Source organism: Ambystoma mexicanum, chromosome 10 (genome assembly GCF_040938575.1).
Source record: "Ambystoma mexicanum isolate Mex_15411 chromosome 10, UKY_AmexF1_1, whole genome shotgun sequence".
NCBI classification, from domain to species: Eukaryota; Metazoa; Chordata; class Amphibia; order Caudata; family Ambystomatidae; genus Ambystoma; species Ambystoma mexicanum.
The window spans coordinates 854,037,367-854,061,593 of NC_090932.1; positions in this window are offsets into that span (position 1 = coordinate 854,037,367).

A 24,227-nucleotide genomic window follows, 5' to 3' on the forward strand; every position below is an offset into this window, starting at 1 on the left:
GGGAACTGTACTATATTGTGCATTTTCAATAGCATTATTCTCGAGTTTTCTGTCGGTTTACATGGCAATTTTTAAATATTTGCATTTCATCATCAAACAATAATTTACCCTTACAACTGCTTGACTATCCACTGAATCTGAAGCAAGAACATTCTACATCCTTGACGTGCCCGCAGTTATTAACCACTTCTAGTGCGTATCGGGTAATCATACTTGGCTATTCCGCTACAGATTTGTTTTATGCATGTCAAGTAATAGTTTTTATGTATCGTGTGATTATTTTACCAATTGTTTGGTTAGTGCTTTCCAATTGATATACACCTTAGTTGTCGTCCCCTGGTGTTTGTTTTCAGTTATAATTAGTGTTATCCATACTAATGCAAGTACTGTCTTTCAGGGAGATGTTGAAGCGTCCACCACATTGACAACAGCCCTAGACGTTCTTCAGCAGCACGAGGTATGGATACTGACAGCTCCATCGACCGTGATCATCAGGACTGGAACACTTTCATTCGTGGTTAGCCATTGAAATGTACCTGTGCGGTCGACCCCAAGTGTGTGTCGTGTTTTCAATATTGTAATCCTTACTAATGCAAATACTATGTTTCAGGCAGTTGTTGAAGCGTCAAACCACGCACTTGATGCGGAGCCTGACATTCAAGTAATTCCAGCAGAAGCGGGACCATGTGGATACGAATCGGCGCAACAGCTTTCGGAAGTGCGCACCAAATTTACAACATCTATAGATATTCTTCAGCAGCATAGCTCTCCCAGGCCCCAGAGGTGCAGGAGCACCTTCCACTGCAGGAGAAGTAGGCCAACACATCCAGCTGACTCTTCTTGAATTAAGGTAGGCACCCGTGCCTTAGTTCCCAACCCCGACATCCTTCTCCCCAAATGCAGAGATTGCGGCATTCTGCTGCATAATTCACTGGCTGTAAGGATAATTCCCTTACATGCTCCAAATCGAGCCCAAAAGCCTTTTTTCTGCTTTCATTCATCTCGTGCCACCATTGGAACACACGAGGTGTTCCAGTTCGAAGATGGCCGCCAGCACCCTCTCTGCCTGCATCACAGCCACCTGATCCGAGCTGTGTGATTTCATTGGCCCAGCTTCTGCTCTTGAGGGCCAATCACGCGCCGGCAGGCGAACGCCGGCTCCTCTCCCTAAGGAGCCTCTCCACAAGGAGCTCTTCCTGTCTGGAGCCATCAGCATAGCCCTCCCAGGCCCCGGAGGTGCAGGAGCACCTTCCACTGCAGGAGCAGTAGGCCAACACATCCAACTGACTCTTCTTGAATTAAGGTAGGCACCCGTGCCTTAATTCCCAACCCCGACATCCTTCTCCCCAGATGCAGAGATTGCGGCATTCTGCTGCATAATTCACTGGCTGTAAGGATAATTCCCTTACATGCTCCAAATCAAGCCCAAAAGCCTTTTTTCTGCTTTCATTCATCTCGTGCCACCATTGGAACACACGAGGTGTTCCAGTTCGAAGATGGCCGCCAGCACCCTCTCTGCCTGCATCACAGCCACCTGATCCGAGCTGTGTAATTTCATTGGCCCAGCTTCTGCTCTTGAGGGCCAATCACGCGCCGGCACGCGAACGCTGGATCCTCTCCCTAAGGAGCCTCTCCACAAGGAGCTTTTCCTGTCTGGAGCCATCAGCATAGCCCTCCCAGGCCCCGGAGGTGCAGGAGCACCTTCCACTGCAGGAGCAGTAGGCCAACAAATCCAGCTGACTCTTCTTGAATTAAGGTAGGCACCCGTGCCTTAATTCCCAACCCCGACATCCTTCTCCCCAGATGCAGAGATTGCGGCATTCTGCTGCATAATTCACTGGCTGTAAGGATAATTCCCTTACATGCTCCAAATCGAGCCCAAAAGCCTTTTTTCTGCTTTCATTCATCTCGTGCCACCATTGGAACACACGAGGTGTTCCAGTTCGAAGATGGCCGCCAGCACCCTCTCTGCCTGCATCACAGCCACCTGATCCGAGCTGTGTGATTTCATTGGCCCAGCTTCTCTCATGAGGGCCAATCACGCGCCGGCAGGCGAACGCCGGCTCCTCTCCCTAAGGAGCCTCTCCACAAGGAGCTCTTCCTGTCTGGAGCCTGTCCGGAGCATTCCGAAGCCCGGGCTATGGACTCTGCCTTCCAGCCGGTAAGACTCCTTGGACACTATAATCTGCTTGTGTCCTGTGAGCTCCCCTCTACCCTGACGGATCCCTCATGGAGTGGCCCTATCAGTAATCAGTCTATCCTGGTTTAAGAGACTTACATTTGCTCCATTGCAATTACGTTGTAAAGAGTATCTACCAGTAGCGTCGCCTTTCGCATTGCCTCCCAAATGACATTGCACGATGATATCTGCCTACGTGGCCCTTATTGCCTTTTCGCACATTCTGTGTTGAACCCTGCGCTCACGTTTCGCCCAGTACATCTATACTATTATACTGTGTTTGATGTTTGCAATTTCTGATCCACACCTTATAAGCTTTCCTATTACTCTTTGTCTTACCTACAAGCTACCCAGTATACTCGTGCATCCTCCATGCCGGTCTCGGTTGTTGGCAACAGACAATGTACGCCTAGCTACAATTATCACTGTCGTATGCCTGCCACAGTTTCCACTGCATTGGCATCTCTGCGCCAACCTGACCTTTTGCTAGCCGTGGTGACGCACTATTGCCATATCCATGCCTGTGTCATATCATTATATCGACATGAGTCCGCCTTATGCTAGTCCCTATGCCTTATTAATGATGTTGACCGCCTTTTGCCAGTCACCATGACTTCGAACTGTGCCTGATACACGCCACTTAATTTGTGTGCTCTTTATATGTAGCATTACACTTAGTGCATTGAGGCATTCTAGTTAATGTGAGACCCAAAGTGCCTGTGAACTGCATTGTTCCCTTTGGTCGCCTAATGACCGCATTTGAAATGTCTCGTACCATATGGTCTCTCCCTTACCACATATATGCTGTTCCTTCTGGTCACTTCCCTCCCTCACTTGAAGTGTGTTGTACCCTATGGTCGCGTCCTAACCCCTCTTGAATTGCGTTGTACCCTATGGTCACTCCATGACCGCATGTGCAGCGTGTTGCACCTTATGCCTAGACTTCTCTGCCTTACTGCTAAATTGAATCTAGGTGTCCCTATTTATGCATTTGCTTTGAGTACCCTCCTACCTATCATTGTGAAATTGAATCTAGAGGACCACTACTATGCATTTGATTTGAGTGTCTTTCTGCCTTTCATTTGGAAATTGAATCTAGGTGTCCCTATTTATGCATTTGATTGCTGTGCCTTTCTGCCTTCCACTGCTAAATCGAATCTAGGTGTTCCTATTTATGTATTTGATTGCTGGGCCTTTCTGCCTCCACTGCTAAACTGAACCCAGGTGACCCCTATTTATACATGTGATTGCAGTGCCCTCCGGGCCTTCTCCTTCCTACGCAGGTAACTAGGACGACCATCATGTACATCAGTGCTCTCCTCCCACTCCATTACACTCTAGCTCTTCGACTTGCCCAAGTCACGCAGCTACATACGGTAACCACCCTACCTCTCCATCCTAAACCTGATCATCCTTCTCTCAGTCCTGCTTCCTCACGACTTATGGTGCCACCCATAATGAGCCCGGCAGCCTCTGCAGGTGGACAGATCAACCAATACCTTAATGACCCTGCACTATGGCTAGAACACTTTGCCAAGAAACCTACACCTAACCAACCTTGCCCCCTCCTTCTCAGAAACAAGAGATTAGGCACCAGATTCCGCCTATGTCACTCCCGTAACAACGCCTCGAAGCAAACCTTACTACCTCCACTTGGTTCACCGCCAATCATTACCTCTTGCAAATCCACATCTACAGAGGTTATACTGCCCATGTTTAAAAACCTGGCTTCATGCTGCTTCTGGCCCCTTACTAGCGCTCGCCCTACCACCTGACTACGGCATCACACGGTGTGACCGTCCCACTGCCCACTATAGAGGTGGGGGTGTAGCCTTCATCCACAAAAATGTGCTTGACCTAAGAGTGATACCTAATGCCACACTGGCTTCAGCTGAGCTGCTGTCAGTCAAATTAGCTCTCACCCCCAATCAAACGGCCACCTTGCACCTCATTTACAGGCCTCCGGGTCCGGCACCGTCCTCTGCCAGTGAAATTTCCACCCTCCTTCTGGATAATACTAAAAACAAATCACAAACCATCGGCCTAGGCAACCTTAACTTAGGTCTTGGAGACCCTAAGGATCCTGTGGCAACTGACTTGGAGAACATGCTAACTGATCGCGGCCTCACCTTGTACATCCAAGAACCTACCCATATCAAAGGTAGAACACTAGATTGGTTAGCTGGCTCCAATTGCAACATTAAGGTTCTTAGCAACAACCCCTTTCTATGGTCTGACCATCATGTCGTAACCTTTAACATCGAAGCAACCCCACATATCCCGACTCCAACAGCCCCAGCACTCCCGACCAGAAGCAAAAAAGATATAACGAAGGAGAAACTCCTCCCACTGCTACTCCCAACTCTTGATGTAGCCCTCAACACTTGCCCTGACCCTACGTCCTTAGCAGACATGTACAACCAAACTATGCTTACGGCTATTGACTCTATAGCACCTATCACACTAAGGAAAGCCAAATTACAAGCTCATCTTAACTCATGGTTCACCCCACAGTTAAGAATTCTCCGCAAAGCGAAACGTTGTGCTGAAAATCGATGGAAAAGCCATCCCTCTGACGAGCACAAAGATGGTTTCCTTCTTGCCTCACTCTCCTATAAAGATGCCATCATCACTGCAAAAAAGGAATCCTTCAACAACCGCATTATGCAATCCAACTCGAACACCAAGGAACTCTTTAAAATCCTAAAAGAGCTAGAAACTCCACTCGCCCCCCCCTGACACCTGCTTGAAAGATAGTCAATGGTGTACTAACATCCAAGCAGCCTTACTAAATAAAATCTCCACACTACAAGCGAAAATTAAAGATAAGCAGGACAACTTGAAGCGCGATAACCGCGCTCTCTCCCCAGCCAATGCCCCCACTCCCGACACCGCTAACATCACACCATTTACATTCTCACCACTCACCGTCGTTGAGGTAGAAAACATAATTCTCAGAATCAAACCCTCCAACTGCCAAGGTGATCCATGCCCAGCCCCCATTATCAAGGACTCAGCGCATGAGCTGGCCCCATTCATCACTGCCTTCATTAACTCGTCTTTCAAAACTGGTATTGTCCCGGATAACCTGAAGGACGCTTGGGTGATCCCTCTGCTCAAAAAACCTTCCCTCAACCCAAGCATTCCTACTAATTTCCGATCTATCACAACAGTACCATTTCTGCTTAAGATCTTAGATCGTGCTGCATACCTTCAGATTCAAAATGGAATCCAATAACATGCTAGGTCTACGACAATCTGGATTCCGCCCCAGACACGGGACGGAGACTGCGTTAATAGACCTCAAAACCCAAATCGAAGTCCTAAAGGATCAGGGCAAGCTAGCAATGCTACTACTTCTCGACCTTTCGACCGCTTTTGATTTGGTCAATCACCAAATCCTTTGCAAGCACCTCCACTCCGCTGCCAACTTCTCACCCTCTGCTGCAGCATGGATCAAATCCTTCTTGAGCAACAGATCCATGAGAGTCTTTGCCCCATCCGCAGCTGCCGACCCTTCCCCAATTCATTGTGGCGTACCTCAGGGTTCTTGTGTGTCACCTACACTCTATAACATTTTCACAAAACCACTCTTTGATGTGCTTGACTATCTGGGTGTCTCCTACACTAATTATGCGGATGACACCCAGATACTCATCCCCATCACTGGTGATTATCTAGCTGACACCAAGGCCCTCAACGATGTCTACTTGGTTATCCAAGCTTGGATGGCCCAACACCAGTTGTGCCTAAATGATGATAAGACAGAGCTTCTCATCTTGGGCACTGCACAACGCCTGAGCAGACTTGAACCGGCATATCAATCATTCTCTATAGACGGCAATAGCATTCGAGTCTCTAAAGACACTAAAACATTAGGGTTCTACCTTGACGCTACTTTATCATTAACCCGTCAAACGAATGCTGTCAGATCTGCGTCGGCACACACATGCAAACTCATTGCAGCCTGCAGACCTTTCCTTACTACATCCAACAGTGTCACACTAGCGAGAACCCTCATCATGGCTAAAATCGACTACTGCAGTGCCCTCTACCTAGGCACTAGTCAAGAGAACCTAAATAAACTCCAAACCACCCAAAACAATGCCATCCGTGCCGCCTTAAACATCCCTCGCAACCACCATATCTCAGAAACTAGATCTATGTTAAAGTGGTTACCTGTCAAGCAAAGAATCTCACTCAAAGCACTCGCCATCACGCACAAATGCCTGGCCAACAAGGCCCCCATCTATCTCGGCAGTCGACTGTCGGGACACTCGGCCTCCCGTCTGCTAAGAACTGCCCAATCCCACTGTCTAGCCATCCCTAGATTTAAACTGCAAAAAGCAGGGGGCTCAATCTTCCCGGTCCTAGCGTCCAAGCTCTGGAATTCACTCCCTGCCACAATCAGAGCTGAAGAGTCTTTTCACACTTTCAAGGCCAATACTAGATCTTGGCTCTTCGACCAGCCTTAAGTCCTGCACAGCTCCTCTGTCATACTTACTCTGACCTGCTGACTGTTTTACTTGTACTGAATGTCCTGTACATATCATGTATTGTCACTCCTTTTGCAATTTCATGCATTGCAATTGCCTGTATGTATGCATTTCTGTAACCTCTTAAAGTGCGCCCTGATGCCTCTGGGCCTGCGGGTTTGCGCGTTATAAATAAAATAAATACAAATACAAATAAGAGGTATGGATACTGACAGCTCCATCGAGCGTGATCATATAACGTGATTCCATTTGCTATACTTTCTTCCCTATTAACGCAAGTACTGTGTTTCAGGGAGACGATGGAGCTCCCACTACAATCACAAGATCCCATTTAGATGATGCAGATGTAAAGAAATCGGAGAAATAAGTCGATTAAATCTGATCATATTTAAATATTCCTTGATTCTTTTAGACAATGCAACATTTGTGGTTATCTCTCGACCCCAAGTGTGTGTTATGTTTACAATATTGAAAACCATACTAATGCAAGTACTGTGTTTCAGGAGGTTGCTGATGCCTCCTCTTCAATACAATCATTCGTGGCAGTCCATGCAGAGACAGAGGTATGGATACTGATAGCTTCATCGAACTAGGTCATCAGAGCTCCAATACTTGTCGTTTGATTGTTCCACACAATGTTTAAATCGTGTTTGGCTATTGAGATGTACCTGTGTGTTCGTCCTCACGTGTGTTTTATGCTAACAATATTTTGATACACAGTAATGAAAATACTATGTTTCAGGGAGTCGATGGAGGCTCATTCCGTGCTGTCTATGCGGATACAGAAAATATAGTCGTTGCAGCGCAAGAGGAAGGGGAGACATGCGGATACGAATCGGAGCAACAGCGTGCAGATGTTGAAGGTCGAGTCAAAAAAGTTGCAAAGTAAAGAAACAAAAATAAGGTTAGTTACAAACAGTTCATAACTTTAGAAATGTTTTTGTGCTGGGGACTATTTTATGTTTTTTTCCAGTCAATTGTACTATACTTTATCTTGTGTTTGAACTGAACATCCCTTTTCCAATCTGTCCTCTAGTTACCCGTGGGTCTACGAACTATACATACACAGACAGTGAAGCGAATGAGAGATGCTGCTTGCCAGACCATTTACACTATGGAGGAACTATTAATTCAGACGCGGCGTGTTGAGACTCGGGATGCTCATGTCCAATGGCCAGAACATGAAATGAATGTTTCCGGAGAATCCAGCAAAGTTGTATTGGACCATTGCTACAGTTTGACCGCACCAACACAACAACATGGTACTGGATGTATTGAAGATAGCTCTGAAGTAGTCGCAGATCAATTCACACAATCTACACCCGCCAAAAAATTGCCACCAAAAAAGCAGTCGACATTGTTGTGTTCTCCCATCAATGTTGAAGTAGCAGATGTTGAAATAACAGAGAATGAACCAGCAGCAGCATTCACCGACGCATTAGAACTTGATAGCAGCGATATTTCTTTCAAATGTGGTGATATGTACTCAACGTCACAGGCCGAAACAACTTTGACACAGGATGACAGTCTAATGAAAGAGGGCAAATACATAGTATTCAACAGTTGTTTGGTGGATATTATAAGTATGCTGAAATGTGGGCATTCCGTCAGAGGGAAAGTATGTGGGAAGCCATTGATTCATGTGACTTGTCAAAAACAAGGCAGTAACGTCACAATACATGCCGCCTGTAGATTAAATCATACATTCTCCTGGTCTGCACAACCGATGCTGGGGAAACTGCCAGCAGGCAATCTACTGTGTGCAGCTGCATCACTTTTTAGTGGCTCCAGTTTTAGAAAGTTAGAGTCTTTCTTTCAGTTTGTGGGACTCCATTTAATTTAAAAAATGCAGTACTACAAATACCAACATGATTATCTGTTTCCGGCCATTAGTGATGCTTGGAAAATTGAACAATTGTCTCTAGCAAGTACATTCGAAGGCAAACGATTCAGGATAGCCGGCGATGGACAGTGCGACAGCCCTGTATTTTCTGCCAAGTACTGCACCTACCACTTTCAGGACATGGATAGTAAGAAAATTGTGAGTTCGGTGGTCGTGCAGGTAACACAATGTACATCCTCAGTGGCCATGGAGAAACTAGGATTTATAAAATCAGTGGAATATCTACAATCGAGGGGAATGCACATCAACCTTATAGCCACGGACAGACACGTTTCAATTGCCAAGACAATGAGAGGGCAGTTCCCACATATTAAACATCAATTTGAGGTATGGCATCTTGCTAAATCAATCAATAAGAAAATCTCGGCTGCAGGGAAAAAAAAAGGTTTGGAAAGTATTTCAGAGTGGTTCCAGTCTATCAGCAACCATCGAGCTCCAAAACTTGTGAAGGGTCAGTGGAAATACTACTTGAAAAATGGTGGTCACTGATGCACCACTGTACCAACGTGCACCGCTGGTCAGAAAACCTACATTTCCACCAATGTGAACATGGCCCTTTGTCCCCAGCTGAGGCACGGAAGAAGAAGTGGTTGAATCCATCTTCACCGACACACAAAGCCATTGAGAAGTTTGTTTTCGATAAAACTCTATCAAGAGATATGAGGGGACTGACAGAATTCTGTCACACAGGAGGTTTGGAGGTGTTCCACAATATGTGCCTAAAGTACAGGCCAAAGCGCTTGCATTTCAGCATACAGGGCATGAGACATAGGACTCTACTTGCCGTCTTGGCCCATAACGAGAATCTCGGGCGTGAAAAATCTAGGACTACGGGTAATGTAAGGATGCCTCGCTACACTAAGGCCTTTTCAAAAAGAAGTAAGCAATGGGTGATCAAACCAGTCTATGAGGAAATGGGGTTCGACTTTGTCAAAAGCCTTATTGTTGCTGTATTAGAGAAGTACAGATATGGAATTTTGAACGTTTCTGTGCAGAGCACTTATCCATTGCCACCCAACATTGCCACTGTGCCATGTCCACCCAAAGGAGAGCTGGTTGTGAAGTACAAATCCCAGTTTAAATAATTGTAATACGATTGTTTTTTTGTAAACAAATATTATTGTACAGTGTACATACAAAGTACGCTAACCCTAACCCCTCACTTCACCACCCTGGGTGACGAACAACCTGGGTGTCATCTTTGAATTCTCTCTCTATTCACCTCATATTGCTGACCTTGTCTATATGTGTATGTATATATTTTTGTTGATGTAACTAATTTTCGCAATCTCATGTAAATGCTGCGCACTGTTAACCGAGGGGAGGCTTGCGTATTGCAAATAATAAAACAAACAAACAATACATCTCACTTTCAACTCAACTCCTCAGGTACTTTATACTTTCCCTGACCTTCCCCAAAAAATGTAAAGTCTCAATAGTTATGGTTCTTTGGGGCTTCAAAGCTCGCAGACAACGAGGACAAAATTGGGGGCCTTAGAACGCGCCAAGCAAGCCGTTGCAGATGGGAGAGAAGCCAGTTCCCATTTGTACATTGAGGCGCAGTACATAGATGGATCCGAAACTTCAAGTTCTCACAGATGGCTTTACTACGGGATGTTGCAAAGAAAGAATGTATGCTCATTTGTAGTGAAGGTCAGCGGCTTTGATTATCAGCTCGCGCCCTGAAGAGGCCCACAACTCACACTGGCAGTAGAAGGTTCTATTGTTTTTTGACCTTGAGAGACAGGGACCATGCCGAAAGAACTTCATTTGAAGGGGGGGTGCAATAACATAAGAGACGATAAGGCAGAAAATTCTGAAACTAGACCGAGTTTCATGTTAGTTCAGTATACGAAAAATCGCTGTCAAGAGCAGAGTGGGATTTACGGACTGCATTACGCAGAGACACAATGGAAATTGCAAATATAATGTAAGTAACTCTTTAGACGTTTTTATACCGGAATGAAGAATTAATGAATAGATGCATGAATAAATGAATGAATGAAGAGCTAGGAAAACGTTTGTGGGATCGTCCTTGTAGCGGGCACATGGGCATGCAGGTCCACATTCCACACGCATGTAGACAAACAGTCGTTTCTCATTGTGTGCTAACCTCGATTTATTTCGTTACTTTTCGCATTGATTTTAGAGCCGAACATACTCCATTGCACTATCCTTGAAAGCAAATAGTTTCAGCTCGGCTCTAATAAATAAAATGAATAATATTAACAAAGATCGGCTGGCGAGACTAATTATAAATTTTATGTTTTCAAAACAGGTATATCCTTCCCTACTGCTACTGCCACCAGTTTCAGACCCCGGCAGATGAATATTTTCAACCGCCAGCTGCAGCTTCTTGTAAACAACTGCACCACTTTGACGATTTTATGGGACGATCGCCAAGAGCCCATATGCCCTTACGCGGTACTAGCAGCTAGAAGCAACATATCAACTTTTACGCTGGCCTAGTGCTTACTTGATGGAACAGCCTTGCGGTTCACCGTGCGACCAAAGTGCTTCTTTTAACGAAAACCAACACCCTGTGTAGCATAAAGGAACAGCGCGTGACTCACAATAAACTTTTACGGATTTGCGGATAGAGATAAAAGAAAATAAATGGCATTCCGAGTTCATATGGCAATTGCTGAATATTCTATAAACATTATATGTCAAATAAATGTACTTTACCAAATGTACCGTGTTGCTGTTTGATTTTAAAGTACAGTTTCATATTCCGAATTGTGGAACGCTGTGTTGTGAGTTGATCTGTGTTGGTTTCCGGGTTCTGTGTGAAGTCGCGTAGAAGATGACTGGGCGCGTTTGCCTACGCAGCACAGAAACGTCACAGAGAGAGGCAGGGAATATGAATGTTTTGATAATGTCAGGCTCAGGGGCGGGGGATATGATTTAGTGCCGCAAAAGCAGGTCAGCCAGGGCGATGCGGCAAGTGATAGGATTATCACAAAATGGCAGCGCCCTACTGCCTGTTTTCGCGTGTATTTAATGGACGAAAACTCGGGTATGGTCCATAGGAAATTTTTCTAAAATCGAGCGACTTAGGCTTAAACACACATGGCCGACCGGTAGGGGCAATAAAAAATGTTTACCGAACCATTCCTTTAACTTCGCTACCAGGACTCTCTTTGAACCCCCTCGCTTCACACCCACTTCCGCATACCGTCACCAGGTTGGATGGCTGATGATGCAAAAGAGGTCCAGATTTAAATTTCTTCTGGTTCACAAATCCATCCACAATAAGGCACCACTGTATCTGTCCTCCTCTATAAGCCTTTTCGTAATCTCTGCTCTGCCTCCTTGACTTCCCTCACTCTCCCTGTGAGTCCTCTTGCTTCCGCTCTTTCTATCTTCTTTCTCCACTTGCATGGAATTCTCTTCCCCTGGTCATTCGATAAATAGTCCAGATGGATTTGTTTAAAACCAAACTAAAAGCCTAACTCCTTGCCTCTGAGATACCCTCTTAACATACTTCTCATCTGCCTGCTAGTAAAAAAATGTTCCTCGCCTCTAACTTGCCTCAGTCTCTCACTTCCTTCACCTCCATTCTAGCACTTCACTGATCATGGACACGTCCGTAGCACAGCTGGCCGTACCGTCAACCTGCACCTAAAAATGTCCAATGTTGGTTGAACTTGATCTATGTGTGTCCAATTATGTATTGTCCCCAGTCACTGTTCCATTTACTCCTCTCCACAACCTGCTCAGAATGTCCCTCAAACTCAACCCATTCTAAGAAGCTCACTGCTTCCTGTCAAATCTGATTGCTTATCTATTGTACCTTCTTTTGTGATCAAAAGAGCATTGCTCCTCCTGTATATAAATAGCATAAATACAATAACATTAAATGTACTGGATCACCATGTGCTTACTTATGGGATAATTCCACTGTTTCATCTGCAGCTATACTGTGCAAAACAAATAGTGAAATGAAAATCGATGATAATAGAGAGGAATGCACAAGCATAATGGCGAATAGTTATGTACTGTGCCCAAAGGGAGACATAAATTAGAACATTGGAAGGAAGTGCTAGAGTGCTAGCAAAGATGGAAACCTGCCCATACATTATAATGAAGTTCCCTCACATCTTGGACACCTCAAGGTGGCGTACATTCTCATGCAAGTAATTACCACCTATGGGCATCTGACTGATGAACTCTCATCAGTGTTTATCATCTTGTTGACGTGTCTCCAGACTTAGACACAGTACATGCACACCCACTAATAATGACACGTAATGGTCAGGCAATGCTTGAGGTCTGCAACCTGCGGCTTCCAGATGTTTTGGACTACAACTCCCATGATCCCTCACTTTTGACTAAAATGGATAGGTTACTGTCACTTACTGTCCTAAAGTCCAATTGTGTTATAAAGTCGCCTTTACCGGTCTTGTTAGGACACTTCCTATTCACCCAAGCCGGTTTTTGATCCTTCTCACAGTGGTGAGTGTACTTTGCAAAGGGGATTACCATTCCAGCCCACTCCTCTCTGAAGACGTACTCCTACTGTATCATTCACCCATACATACATGAAAAACCATTGCAATACAGACTGAGCCCTGTTGAACAACCTGGGCATCTGTACCATCAATGGACCGGGGATATCAGCATTTTTTCTATTACTGCGCAACTAACAATCTCAGTTTACCACAAAATCTCCCACCCCGAGGTTGTCCATCTTGCTTACAACTGCAAGAGTTGTGACCAGCAGTGTTTATATGAGCTTCTATGGGAATCAAAGCTATCCAACCCATCACTCCTTCTTGGCACCCTTCCCTGGGCACCCAGTTATAAGATCTATGGGGCAAATTTGCAAGATGTTTTCTTCAGTTGCGGATGCGCAGTGCAGGTGCAAGTGGAGAAAACACTTGGGATTCCTGGCCGCATTTCTTCCCAAAAGCCTATCTGCACACGAGCATGTCTGTGCACATGCAGATTCACTTTAGTGGTAATCCCTCCCCCCACGTATGATGGAAGGGGGTGTGTCAGGGCAGGAGCTCAGGGACATGCAATAGCACATCCTTGAAGCACAGAGCGAAGTGCTTCCAACTGGGGTAGTCCCTTCACTTATTCCCCTGTGCCAGATCACCCCTGTAAGGAAGCCCCTGTGGGAAAATGGACAATACTTCCAGGGATTTCCTCAACTAGAAATGCTCATGCTTGGCATTTCTATTTATCGTACACAGAGGCAGAAATGTAAACATGTAATCTGCAGTGATGGGTCCTTTCTTTAGCACAGTGACCAGACGTCCCGGTTTTCCCAGGACTGTCCCAGAATTGGGTCCTCTGTCCTGACAGTGTTTTAAATTTAAAAACCCTGTCCCGGGAACCTCCAACTTTGCAGGTACACCCCACACCACTAACTGATTATGCCACAGAGACTGACTTGGAAATGACTGAACGGCAAGTCCTATAACATCAATCAGAGCAACAGCTTGTTTTCAATTAAGATGCTAACATTCACAGCCAACACTGTACAATTTACATTATATATTAGAGATTATTTAGAGTCTCGGGAGTATAGCTCAGGGGAAACGTGCTGCAGAGCAACACAGGTTCGATCCCCGGGTTGTGCTTAGAAACCTCTGGGTATTAAGTGCATTATAAATAACCAATTAAATTATATAGAGGAGCAGGGCTGCAAATAGTGTTGAATGGGGGATCTGGGAATATGGGAGGGGGTAACGGGTGGGCTGTGAGAGGGAAGTTCTTCTTTAATGTTGTTGACCATCCTGGTTTTTCGTTTTGAAGATCTGGGCATCCTACGCCTTCACTGAAAAGCCACTCATTGATCGTACATGTATAGACCCCGGAAGTCACACCCATGTGGCTTCGGTATTCCAAAGGGGATAAGGAGGTTTTATCGCAGGAGATTTGGTCAAAGCTAAATCCATCAAAAAAATGTGGACGAAGTTGGCCGCAAATATATGTGGGGGGTGGGCAGGGGTAATAATTAAGTTGGGAGCAAGGGGGAGCTTGCGGCCAAATGGCTCAAAAGAAGAAAAAATTAAAAACGATGGATTTGGATTTGATCAAATCTCCTCGATGAAATCACATAGAACCGTATTTGGAAATTACACCTTTCCTGATCGTTTCTGTAATTTCCTATTCGCCCTACCAATCCCGGTTCTATGAGCGTTTGCCAACGTATTTTTGTGCCGATTTCTGGGATTATTTTTGCCACTTTACTTTATCACAAATGTGGCGGGAACCCCACGCCCTTTACTCCCCCAAACCCCTACTGTATACTTTACCCCAAACATATCATCTACCTGTTTGTGGTGAAAAAAGCCGCAAAAACAAGTGGCAAAAACCAATTCGGTGAAGTTGCCATTCGTCAACAGTGATATACACTACCAGTCCCACCAATGCAACTTTTCATTCCCATAAAATCGGTGCTTTTCACAACTGTTTGGCTAAGCAGTTACAACCTGCCCTCCATATAGTCCTATGCTCTCCCTTTGCATTTCCTGCTTATTTCTGTTCTTCCCAAAATGGCCCGCGGTTCTTTTTCTGATGCCATTCCTTGTACATTCTGAATGCTGTCCTTTCGGCCTTTGATGTATTCCCCACCTCCCCGCTTAAGCAGAAGGGCTCTTTTTACCTGTAGGTGCTACACACCTGACGAACACAAAGGTCTGTCGCCTCGCCATGGCGCCCCTTCCTTGGCGTCCATGCTTGTTCAGCAGCATCCGTTTCCCCCTCACCTCCCAGGGTCTTCTACAGACAATGTCACGATTCTTTTTAGACCAGGTGGTGCACAACTCGCAACATTCCATTACCTGAAACTGAATCTTTGTAAGTGTCTCAGGATTGTTTCAGCCCTCGCCTGAAAGAAATATCAGGTGACTTCCAATAAAAGTATAATTATATGAACAGCTTTCCTAGCAACGCTCTCTGTGAGGAAGAAACACTGCCCACAAGAAGCTAAGGTAGAAAAGTTCCACTGTTGAATAAGGGAACACAGATTCTTAGTGTACTTTATGTCCACGACAACACTTCGGTTCAAAGTTGGACCTCAGATGAAAATTGTACAATGGTTTACAAAAATATAAAATAGAAAAGGCCTCATTACGAGTTTGGCGGTAATTGTCTTGTTTTTAGGTTTTATGTTTCTTTCCCCCCCTTTGTATAAGTAAGAGCCTCGATGCCTGCGGGCTGTAGGCGCTATAGAAATAAATAAATAAATTACAGGGAATTATTTGTCAAACTCGGATTCTCTCAGCCCATTTTCGTACTTCATAGAATTCCAATGGGATATTGCGGATTTCCTGCCGGCAGTTATTGCTCCAGTTTGTGAAGGCATCCTAGAGGAGTTACCTCCAGTTTTACCTCTAATCTCAGAATTTGGCAGTGCAGTAAAAGTTGCAATACATTTGTTACCACCTAAAAAAATTGTCATAACGGATTTACTGGTAGTTTTTTAATGCACGGCCAAGCTCATAATGAGACCCTTTTATTTAGACTAATTTAAAGGAAAATTAAATGAGCACTATCAATGATGCCATGAAAATCCCATTGTCTAGTTCGAGCAAGGTGCTGGTCTATGCTACAAATATTATGTGAAGTCAAATGGGGGCAGATTCCCAAAACAAACACAAATAAATAATGCACAGAGGATGTACTTTATTTGCATTAGTTTGAGAAATGGGCAGGTCACCTTCATTCAATTTAATTATTTAAAGTGTGGACCTAGCTCGAGACAAGCAGAGTACTGTACTGGGTGTGGCTAGCCAGCATTTGGGCTAGCATCTTTTACCAGTAGCGCAGTACTCAGAGTTGCAGTCTGTGCATCGATTGGGATTAGTCCTTGGTCAGTGGTTTTGAAAAAGCCACGTTTTGAGAGGTTTGTGAAATTGGAGAATTGTGGGGGCATTTCGAGCCACCGCTACCGGGATCAAGTTCCTGAGATTGGGTGCGCGACAAGAAAAGGATTGTTTGTGGGTCCTCTTTCTGCAGACTCGCTGTGACTTGAGTCGGTTGGTCGATTTTATGCACTAGGAGCGTGGGCCACCAGGTATGTGGTGCTTAGCCGCCAGGTGCCCCGGTGTCCTACTTTTGACTGCTTTATAGATGATTCATGCAGTCTTGAACAGTATCCTGGCCTGGAGAGTAAGCCAATGTATTTCGCGTAGGACAGGGGTGATTCGGTAAAATGTCTGCGCACCCATAATAAGACGAACTGCTTTTAGTGGAGCCAAGTGAGTGGCTGGGAGCCCTGCCAGGAGGGCATTTCCCCCACCGATGTGCGAGAAGAGAAGGGCCTCTGCTATGGTCCTGAAGTCCTGCAGCGAGATGAAGGGTTTGATTTTGCCAAGGATGGAGATCTGGAGCCATGCCACTAGGGCCTTCTTGACTATGTGTTTCTGGAAGGACAGGCTACTGTCAATGGTGAAGCGTAAGGATGTTGCTGAATCCGAAGGGTTGCGGATCAAAGCCTCCTAGGTGCATATCACTGAGCCATTGTTGGACAAGTTGTTTAGCGGGAGGGTAATGAGGGTGAATGCCGTCTTGGATGCATTATTCAGAAAGGTGCTCAATGTGTAGGAGAGTTGTACTATATCAAATGCCTTAAATAAAATAAAGCCAATTCCAAAGGGTTGAAACATTGGGCCTGATTTATGGATTTTTTTAGCACGTTGCAAAGTGTCTTTGTACTGCCAACGAACACCCTGATTCACAGAGCGGTGCAAAGCGTATTTTTGCAGTTCAAAGTGATTTTGCACCAGTGCAAAGTCACTTTGCACCACGCTAAAAATTCCATGAATCAGGCCCACAGACTTTGAAGGGTTCATTTCTTTTGACCACCGGTGCTATCACAGTGTCTTTTCCCCTCCTCTGATTTCATTCAAGCTGGCATCATCGTTGATCTTTGCAGCAGACAGCTGCCACCCCCCCCCCAGAGTGTAGGTTCTATGGCCTTTGAAATGCAGACTGGCTGTGTGATTGCAGACCCTTCGCGGCCGCTTGAAATAATGCGAGTGCCCGGAACGCATCTCATAAATGAGTGCTCGGAGTGCACAACTCATCCGGACACCCAGGATCTTGGTAATTGTGGCCCATTTCGGGCAGAATGATAGATACAGCATTTGATGCACCGCTGCACACACGCGCACTGCGCTGGCTGTGTTCCATCCATCAAGCAGCTGAATTATGCAGGTACCAGATAAAGCGGCGTGACCGACCATGTGTGTCACGCAGGAAAACAATTCCATCAGTTGAACTGTCGAAGACGACGCTGGCACCCGGATCCTCTAGCCCAGTGCTAACGTGGCTCACTGGTAGAAAATCCTGATTTGGACGGTGGTGTCAGGGGCGGACACACCTCGGCACAGTGAGCCCTGATGCTTGCGTTACAGCGGTTCCTCAGCCAACGTTGCCACCTCGAAGCGAGCCTGGTACAACGTTGTTTCATCGGCAGGTTTTTTTTTTCCCGATTCGTTTTTTGCTGAAAAAATGTTTAACGAAAAAACTAATCCCAAAATATATGGGGACGAATAAGGGGATATAAGGGTGGGGGTTAGTATCGGGAGTGTAGCTGAGGGGCAATGTGCTCGCCTTGGAAACAAGACGACGCGTAGCAACACAGGTTCGATCCCCGGGTCCGCGCATATGAATCTCTGGGTATTAAGCGCGTTATAAATAACCTATCATATCATATAGAGGTTAAATAATAAGGGGTTTGGGGAGGGCCCGCCTAATATAAAAAAGGAATGTTAATATTTTAGCCAAAAACGAATCGGAAAAAACCTACCAATGAAAGAACATCGAAGAGCAACCTTTTCCAGCAAAGCCATTTACATTTCACTCAATTTCAGCTGTAATGAAACTCATGTGTGGAGTTGAACACTTGTCGGTTGCTTGCCATTCCCCCAGCATGTGGGTTTCAACATACGTCTTTACTTGTTATATTCAAAATTACTACAAACAAAAGTATCCTCTTTTGGGGCACAGGAACACAAGTGAAATTCTTCAGGGCCATTCGTGTTAAAATTCGAGGGGTGAGCTAGCAGGTCTTTCTCGTCTCCCAAGTATGAAACATTTCATCCGGTGTAATCCCGTTTTGCAAAAATGTGAATAATCTATGCACACATGTTGCAAATTGAGGAAGTGGAGGGAATAAGGGAAATGTGCGCAGACCATTCCTTGCCGGGGTGCATTAAAAAGAGGCCTGTGCAAATACTATTCAGCGTATCACCAGAATTTAGTCTAAATATGATATGGCATATATAACGCGCCTATACACAAGTGTTTCAAGGCGCGACGAGGCAAGGGAGGGGGAGCAGAGGGAAGACAGCGGCAACGATCCTACTAGGCCAAGTGACATTGAGATCAGTGCAGGGAGGGGGGGGGAGTGCAGTACGTGGGATCAACAGTAAAATAATAACAAATAAAATAAAAATAAGTAAAAAGTGTAACCTGCTGGTGGCAAGTGCAAGGGTAAGTGCAGACATCGTGTCAAGTGCTGGGAGGGGACGGTAGGGATACAGAAACAGCCCCCCGAGTGCAAGGGCTGCCAGGGGGGCAGTGCAGATGTGCAACTGGGAGGGAGGCGACCTGGGCCCGAGATCAGAGGGTAGCCAAGTGCCCAGTGCAGTTTCAGTCTCAGCCAGGAGATCAGCAGGGGGGAGGAGGAGAGAAAACAGAAGCAAAGAGGAGGGTCTTGAGGTGCTTTCAGAACCAGGGATGGTTCTCCTCAATTTTCAGAGAGGCAGGGAGGCTGTTCCAGAGGGAGGCCCCAGCCGAAGAACGAGATCTACCACCAACTTGTTGCTTGGAGAAGCGACTGACCCTGAGGGAGTTGGAGGCTGATGAGCAAAGAGCTTGAGAGGGAAGATATGTAGGAAGAGAAAGTTGAAGGTATTGAGGTCCCAGGCCCCAGAAAGCCTTGTGGAAAATGTAGAGGGTTTTGAACTTGATCCTTGCAGCCACTGGGAGCCAGTGCAGAGATTTCAGTCCTGGAGAGATACGATACCTGGGCTTGAGGCCAAGGACAAGTCTCGCAGTCCTGTTTTGGATGAGTTGCAGAGGGCGGAGAGTAGAAGCAGGCAGATTTAGAAAGAGGCTGTTGCAGTAGTCCAGCCTAGAGAGAACCAGAGCTCTGGAGACAGTGAGCTTCTGGAGAAGGAGAGGAAAGGAAGAATACCTCTGAGGAGGTGCAGCTGGTAGTGTGACTTCTTCAAGACGTCGGAGATGTGAGGAGAGAAGGAGAGTGTGGAGTCGAAGATGACCCCGAGGTGTTTAGCCTCACAGGTGGGAACAGGAAGAGGGCCAAGAGAGGCCGGCCAGAGAGTGACAGGAAAGAAGGTGTATGTGTGCTGATGAGGAGAATCTCAGTCTTACTGGCATTAAGGCAGAGATTATTGGCGGCACACCACTCCTGGATAGCATACAGACAGACAGAAAAGAGAGAAGGAGAAGAGGTGACAGATTCCCTCCCTTTTGTATTGTTGGTCTCTGTAATGGCATGGTAGGGTGTTGCAATTAAGCAGGTTTCCATGGTTTAATGTTAAAGAGGAGATGGTCCACTTAAGGACCATTTACACATGTCCTTGTCTCTAAGGCTCTAAGGCAGGGGTCTGCAACCCAAATGGATGTTTGTGACTACGTATACCACAGACCCTAACCATTTATCATGCTGGCGGGGGCTGATTGGAATTGTAGTACAAAACATCCGGAGACCAAGGGCCCGATACATGGAATTATTTGCACGGTTCAAGGTGACTTTGCACTGTTGAAAAGTGACTTTGCACAGCCGACACAAACCCTGATTCATGGAACTGTGCAAAGTGTATTTTTGTAGTGAAAAGTCATTTTGTACTGCAAAAATGACTATATGCTGACTTTGCTCTGCAAAAATACACTTTGCGCAGTTCCATGAATTAGGGTTTGTGTCGGCAGTGCAAAGTCACTTTTCAGCAGTGCAAAGTCACCTATGAACCGTGCAAATAATTACATGATTCGGGCCCCAAATGTTGCAGACCCCTGTACTAAGGCAACCAGTTACCTCCCTCGCTTTTCTGACCATTTGGCTGCTGATGCACCACCAATGGATAAGCAAGAGGAGGGCACATTGTTCATGTCAGGGTTGGTCTGGGACAAACTGCAGGCCCAACGAGTAAAACAAAAGTCAGCCAATTCACAATTCAAGATTTTTCATGACAAACTGGTTTAGACATTTCTGGGGGTAAATTTGAAGAAATTGTGCGTTTATAATTTGAAACTTGAAGTTGTAAATCATGGTACTAGACTAGCATTAGTCTACTAGCCAAGGTATTATTGGGGCATAAACTAGTCTATGGCACCAAAAGTGGCCCACAGTTGAAAATGCAATCCATTCCTTTTGTGTCAGACTGTTTGTGTAGAACCCAAGGGGGAGTTTTTTGATTAAAAATGTGATGCAAAGTGTGCATTTGAAAGAATATTTATTCAGTAACACTGGTCAAAACTACTAGCCGCATGGCGAAGTAAGTCATCAAACTGGACCACATTGGCCAAAAAAGTGTCTCACCTTGACCGAAAAAACGGGACCACGCTAGCATTTCGCGTTTTGGGTTTCGGCATTGTCCTATTGCCATATAGGCCAGTCCGCGCCTGCTAGCAGCATTATTTAAAAATAAAAGCTTGACAATGTGAACATTAATGTAAGTGGGCCACAATAACGCACAAAACGGAACCAAGTCGGCCTGTTAGGCTCTGCAGGTATTGCCCTGTTGCCCTATATGCCAGTCCGAGCCTGTGTAATGTCACCAAATCTCTCCATATGTCACCGGATCACCACATTTACAGGGACATTTGGAGTTGGGGGGGTATTTTTGGTGTGAAATACCGCCAGAGGAAGTTACCACCTCTGCCATTGGTATTGCAAAAGAACTGCCCAATCCAGTTTACCACTAGTGAAGGTGGGTATTTCGAGAATACCTCTTGAGGTATTACAGAAATACCACATTCTTCAGTATTAAACTGGAAAGGTATTTTAAAAAAATTGTCATTTCCAACTCCAGTGTAAGGGTGGATATGGATAATGCACGGTCGTTCTTAATGCAACTACCATATATATTGGTATGCACAAAAGGATACATTCGGGTCCTTTTATGCATTGCACGGGTAAGGTGGTAAGAAGGGCGATTCAGAGAGCACACATGTTCAGCCCCTTACTATGAGCCTTCGGAAATACGTTTTTCACTATTGAAAGTAAGCACCTGCGTGTCTCTCCTGCACATTAAAAAAACGTGTTTTTCTAAACTTGGGACCGATTCTGAATTTTTACCTCCACCTCTGAAACGGAGGTAAAATTAGGTGGACTTTCTTCAGAAAGTCTGCTCAAAATACTCGGTGTCCGTTACCAAACCTTGATTGGCGTGGGCAGTACAAGCACCAGTATTTGATAAATACTGCCGGTTTGACAGCTGCCGCCCTTGTCTGAATGACCTAATTATATTCCTGGGCTTTCCTTATGACAAATCTTTGATATATGGTGATTTACTATAATTTTTTCAATTGAAGTTAACCGAAACTACAGCTCCCAGAATGCTGCCCTTTGTTAAAAGATATCTTTAAAGTGGTATCCCAGTATCAAAGAGTCTTCTAGTCAGACAACACAGACTTGACTGTTCCCTATTCATGCGGCGTGTCACTTTGCAGCCTCTGCAGACACAGGCTCCCACCATTGCTGTTTTGGCAGGGGTAGGTCTACTCACATACTATGGGCCTAATTCATGGAATTTGTATTGCAGTGCAAAGTGCAAAGTCACTTTGCACTGCCAACAAACACCCAGATTCACAGAGCAGTGCAAAGTGGATTTTTGCAGTGCAAAGTCACATTGCACTGCAACAGTACTCTTTGTACCGTGAATTAGGCCCATTTAGCGCAGTGCAAAGAACACTTTTGCAATGCAAAGTGACTTTGCACTGCAAAAATACACTCTGCACTGCTCTGAGAATCAGGGTGTTTGTTGGCAGTGCAAAGTCTCTTTGCACTGCTATGTGAATCAGGGTGTTGTTGGCAGTGCAAAGTGAGTTTGCACTGTAAAAATACACCTTTGCACAACTCTGTAAATCAGTTTGTTTGTTGGCAGTATACATTTACTTTGCACCATGCTAAAAATTCCATGATTTGGCTTGAGTAAATGGTGTCCTTTTCAGTAAAAATAGTAGTTAAGGAGGCTACATTTTTTAATACTGTGGTATGAGTATTTTGCCCAAGTTTGGAAATAATATGGACATCTGAAGGTATTGAATGCCTTTGCAAGTAGTTGCAAAGCCACGTGTTTTGGCTTTTCGATACTCCCACAACAAAGAGTGTACAAAACGTTCAAAAATGTGTATACAAACAAACGGTAATTGGAATAAAATGAACGTTTATCCATTAATTTGCAAAACAGAATCCACATAAAATAAACATACATATGATTCTTCAATTTTTTATAAACAAACTTTACAGAACGTATCAAACCATGAAAGAACAAAGATCTAGTTCCAAAAATGTCAGTAAAGTACACAAATAGATCACAAAGTGTGTTTCCCAAAGTTGAAAAAGCGCCTGAGAAATTGCAACAGGTATATAGCGACCTTTGCTGAATCCTCAGTCCCTTGAACATGGGAGTCAGAAAAGGTCAATCCAATTCAGTTCAAAAGTCATTCATTTTGACGTGAAAGCCCAAAGTCAATCAAATCTAATTCGCAATTAGTCATCACGTCTATTGAAAAGCCATCTATGTAGGGATCCTCAGCTCAATGGCTGCAAATAGCTCATTACCTTTCACACCACTGTTTCTGCATCCAGAAATGACTGTAACACCATGAACAGCCAACATCAAAAGGGATGCGGATAAGAGATCTTGTTTAAAAGTGGTCAATCACAACATATTAGTATAATGTGACGAGCGAGTGACATAACAGAGGCTGGGTAAGCATGGCCAAAGAACTGCATCACTCCTGGAATGCCACCCGAAAGTCACACCCTGATAAACAGTATTCTATTCCATTCGTTTGATCTCACACAAGTGTTACTAAAGCAGCGTATATGAGCCAAAACTAAAGATGAAGTATGGCCCTTTGAATAGAACACAACTTACGTTGTTGTTTCTGAGATCTGTTTCTGAGATTTGTATCAAGAAACAAGTTTGTAGTCATAGCAGACATATGCATAAGCGCTAAATAAATAATTTAAAAAGACATATACCATCATCATTTTGAAGCTCACAGTGAATTAGGACACTAGTAGTTGTGATCGAGTCACTTTATGCAGTCAGTGGGGGAGCCCCTGGGGTCCCTGTGGGTCGGTGTCTGTTGCCCTCACTGCGATACAGGTACTCGGGCCGTATAGAGGGAATTCCTGAGGGCCTTCCCTGACTCCGAGCCTCATGTGTTGCACCCCACATAGTCACACAGAACCTTTCCCTTAGTCTCCCAGCATAAGTTTTGGTATCTACTACTTATGAAAAGAACTCTATGGCCTAGGACGTCTGTCTCGCAAGCCCATGGGCTTAGGCGAGCCACATATTGCAACAAACAGAAAGCAAATACGATCACATGCCAGATGCAAATGCATCCTTTAGAGAATATGCCAGAAAGTGTCCAGTTGTTGGCAGAGGGAGCTTCTGGTAGAACAGGGCAGGACATAGACAGAGAA